Below are 4,755 nucleotides of genomic sequence, written 5' to 3' on the forward strand. Positions count from 1 at the left end.
TGTCAGGTTGGATGGGCAGCATAGCTGCACAGCTATTTTCAGGTTTCTCCAGAGATGTTCGATCGGGTTCAAGTCCGGGCTCTGGCTGTGCCACTCAAGGACATTCTGAGACTTGTCCCGAAGCCACTCCTATGTTCTATTGGCTGTGTGCTTAGGGTCGTTGTCATGTTGGAAGGTGAATCTTCACCCCAGTCTGAGGTCCTGAGCGCTCTGAAGCCGGCTTTCAACAAGGGCCTCTGTGTACTTTGCTCTGTTCATCTTTCCCTCGATCCTGACTAGTCTCCCAGTCACTGCCGCTGAAAAACATCCCCACAGCATGATGCTGTCACCTCCCTGACCAAGGCCCTTCTCCCCCTTTTGCTCAGTTTGGCCAGCTCTAGGAAGAGTCTTGGTAGTTCCAAACTTATTCCATTTAAGAATGATGGAGTCCACTGTGTTCTTGTGGACCTTCAATGCTGCGGAAATGGTTTGGTACCCTTCCCCAGATCTGTGCCTCGAAACAATCCTGTCTCTGAGCTCTACGGACAATTCCTTTGCATGCCAGCAAAGCCACGACACAACACAACACTAAACAATATGTTAATTGTACTATACCAGTGACAAACAGTGCCCACAAACTGTTAGGGCCTACATAAAGCTGTCCCAACAGCAGAGTCCAAAAAGCAGTCCCAACACCTTACCACGGCTACACCTGGTTATCAGCAGAGCCTTGTCTGGCAGCGAAACAGTTCATTCAGCCACATTTACTGCCTTTAAAAAACATAGCTGATATGGCTGACTTGCTTAAACAACTGTGGTTTCTACTGACAATTGATATGTACAAACTAGGGCCTAAGTGGATGACAAGTGCATAAGAGTCAATCCAGAATTTTGATTAAAACATTCATGAGCGAGCTAGGACGGACAGGATCAATATAACTATTTGTTCAGCACTTTTAAAATGTACAGTGACAGAATTCAGAACATTCTTACAGTGATCTCCCTGTACACCAAGTCAGAACCGTAGGATAAATAAAGGGGGCATATAAGCGAGACAAATGGGGATTGCCTGAAATTAGATGATTAACGTTTTAAAGGCTACATATTGGCACCATGATCAAGAACAATAGTCCAAAAAATTAAGAGGTGAAAATATCTTAGAAATTAATTAAGTAGTAAGGAATTGCATGGGCTACTAATGAGCTTACTTCACACGAACATACAGTGTGCTAATTTCTTGGCATACATTTTCTGCATATCATCACTAATATAATTAAAAATAAATTTATTACAACAAACATGCAATGCGTTTTTTGGACTTATATTGTTGTGCTGTGCTCATATAGTTGAGGAAAATTGGCCAAGCGGGATCCATTCGTGGACATGTCGTGGACAGGACTTATTTTCACAGTCATAGCTCGTTTTCCCAGAGTCTTCTACAGATTTTGCAGTTCGAGTTAACAGTTGTTTTGAGCACGGCACTAATCATGCTTCATTGACAGCATGGCCAATGTTTGAGCGTTTATAATTTTAAACTAGGAAAAAGAGACCATTAATCTTAGACTTGGCACCACACAGCCACTCCACTGAATAAGCAGGCTAATGATTGTTTTCCAATGCCATACAGATAGCCACTGATTCTTTCCAAACCACTCATTGTTGAATTTGCGATTTCCAACTTGTTGTGTAATGTTTATTTCGATTGCCGATGAGTACTGATATGTTTTATCTATAATTTCCCTTCATTATTTCTCTTCATATGACAAGGATTAAAAATGAATGACTGGTCGCCACTGGGGACTATATAGACAGGTGTGTGCTTTCCAAATCATCTACAATCAATTTCATTTACCACACTGCAATCAAGTTGTAGAAACATCTCCAGGAGGATCAATGGAAACAGGATACATGAGTTCAATTTTGGGTCTCATAGTAAAGGGTCTGAATACTTATGTAAATCATCTATTTATGTTTATGTTTTTTTTTATACATTTGCAAAAAATTCTAAAAACCTGTTTTCGCTTTGTCATTATGGGGAATTGTGTGTAGATTGATGAGGAAACAAAACAATTTGATCAATTTTAGAATAAGATTGTAACGTAACAAAATGTGGAAAAAGTCAAGGGGTCTGAATACTTTCCAAATGTACTGTATATTCCGAATAAGAATATACTAGCACATACTCACCTTTAACCTGCAGCTTGACCTCAAAGCAGCGTTCATTTTGTCCCATCTGCAACCTACATCTGTACCATCGGCTGTGACTGTACTCCACCATGGAGAGAGACAAAGATGCATCTCCTGAACTGAGATTCCCTCCAAAGCTCACTCTTTTTCCTAGGACTGTTTGGTTGGAGATATCTGTAGGGTATTGAAGTATTTGGATCTCACTGTCTCCCTTGATCTCTGCCCAGGTCACTGATGATATTTGGGGATTTCCTGTTGTCATGTCAACAGGCAAGGCAGGTAGCTATCCCGTTGGGTGCTGCCATAACTGAATGTAGAATTTTGCATTCTTTGGAGGAGGAGAGGCTTACTCAAACAAGGTTGACTCTATTTTTATTTGACACTTACATAGAAAGAAATGGAATATATCATTTTACCTTTCACTTTTAGAGTGATGTTTTTCACATGGACACAACTCCATCCCAACCAGACCTTGCAACTATAAAGCCCTTCGTCAGATTTCCTTACATCTCTTAGAGACAGGGACAGGTTTCCAGCCGCCACAACATCCGCTCCCGACTCGAAGGCCACACGTTCTGATTTATGTGCCACAGATGGATCATCAGGCCACACCAAGATGTCCTCATGTTTAGGTGAACGTTTTATCCATTTCACTCTGGTTGTTGAATCTTTGTGGATTGATGTGAAACAGGGGAGGACAACTACCTCTTCCTGAGTAGCTGTGATGAATTGTGGCGCATCTACATGAGAACAAGACTCAGCACCTGGGAAATCATGGAAAAAATGGATCAAATTAGCATTTTAACTAAATTAAATAACTAATTAAATATGCATACTGCTCTAAAAATTACTTTCAGACAATTAAATCAAGTGCAATTTAATCAAAAATGACTCTACTCACCAGCAAACTGTGTTCTGATGATCAACAGAAGTATTGACAACCCTTGTGACTGAAACAGTGCCATTATCCATGTAAGTGTGTGAAGTTCCTTATCAAGGTAGTCTCTCATCTCAGAGTCCAATCTCAGTTCTCCAAGGCCTAGTTTCTATATGTGTCATGAATACACATTTGCGGGGAAACATTTATTGACTTCCCACATAAAAACAATGTTGTTTTGAAGATTATATGCTTAACAGTGCCATCTAGTGTCAAAGACTGAGAACAAGTTATTTGCTTAAAATAATATACATATATTTAAACAGACAAGCCAGTTAAGAACAAATTCTTATTTACAATGACGGACTCCCAATCACTGCCAGATGTGATACAACCTGGATTCGAACCAGGGACTGTAGTGACGCCTCATTCACTGAGATGCAATGCCTTAGACCCTGCACCACTCAGGAGCCCTGTAATTTTCACATTTATCCAATTAGTTATACAATACTTAGCCTAACCGTACTGTTAGATGTTACATCCCGAGTGGCGCAGTGGTCTAAGACAGTGCAAGAGGCATCACTGCAGTATCTGGCTCAAATCCAGGCTGCATCACATCCGGCTGTAATTGGGAGTCCCATGGGGCTGCACACATCCGGCTGTAATTGGGAGTCCCATGGGGCTGCATCACATCCGGCTGTAATTGGGAGTCCCATGGGGCTGCATCACATCCGGCTGTAATTGGGAGTCCCATGGGGCTGCACACATCCGGCTGTAATTGGGAGTCCCATGGGGCTGCACACATCCGGCTGTAATTGGGAGTCCCATAAGGGCTGCATCACATCCGGCTGTAATTGGGAGTCCCATGGGGCTGCATCACATCCGGCTGTAATTGGGAGTCCCATAAGGGCTGCATCACATCCGGCTGCAATTGGGAGTCCCATAAGCGCTGCATCACATCCGGCTGTAATTGGGAGTCCCATAAGGGCTGCATCACATCCGGCTGTAATTGGGAGTCCCATGGGGCTGCACACATCCGGCTGTAATTGGGAGTCCCATGGGGCTGCATCACATCCGACTGTAATTGGGAGTCCCATGGGGCTGCACACATCCGGCTGTAATTGGGAGACCCATAAGGGCTGCACACATCTGACTGTAATTGGGAGTCCCATGGGGCTGCATCACATCCGACTGTAATTGGGAGTCCCATGGGGCTGCACACATCCGGCTGTAATTGGGAGTCCCATGGGGCTGCATCACATCCGGCTGTAATTGGGAGTCCCATAGGGCTGCATCACATCCGGCTGTAATTGGGAGTCCCATGGGGCTGCATCACATCCGACTGTAATTGGGAGACCCATAAGGGCTGCAACACATCCGACTGTAATTGGGAGTCCCATAAGGGCTGCAACACATCCGACTGTAATTGGGAGTCCCATGGGGCTGCATCACATCCGACTGTAATTGGGAGTCCCATAAGGGCTGCAACACATCCGACTGTAATTGGGAGTCCCATGGGGCTGCATCACATCCGACTGTAATTGGGAGTCCCATAAGGGCTGCAACACATCCGACTGTAATTGGGAGTCCCATAAGGGCTGCACACATCCGACTGTAATTGGGAGTCCCATGGGGCTGCATCACATCCGACTGTAATTGGGAGTCCCATGGGGCTGCATCACATCCGACTGTGGTGGGAGTCCCATGGGGCT

At 44.2% G+C, this 4,755-nt stretch overlaps 1 long non-coding RNA gene across 1 annotated transcript; it reads right to left on the bottom strand.

Annotated features, from left to right (window-relative positions):
- Nucleotides 1-2,444: 2,444 nt before the first annotated feature.
- LOC135528810 (uncharacterized) lies at nucleotides 2,445-3,195 on the bottom strand. Its single transcript, XR_010453585.1, has 3 exons — nucleotides 3,068-3,195; nucleotides 2,583-2,930; nucleotides 2,445-2,494 (listed from the first exon to the last, which is right to left on the bottom strand). It is a non-coding gene; the product is annotated as an uncharacterized LOC135528810 (long non-coding RNA).
- Nucleotides 3,196-4,755: the final 1,560 nt, after the last annotated feature.

Source organism: Oncorhynchus masou, unplaced genomic scaffold, assembly GCF_036934945.1.
Source record: "Oncorhynchus masou masou isolate Uvic2021 unplaced genomic scaffold, UVic_Omas_1.1 unplaced_scaffold_10395, whole genome shotgun sequence".
Classification (NCBI taxonomy): domain Eukaryota; kingdom Metazoa; phylum Chordata; class Actinopteri; order Salmoniformes; family Salmonidae; genus Oncorhynchus; species Oncorhynchus masou.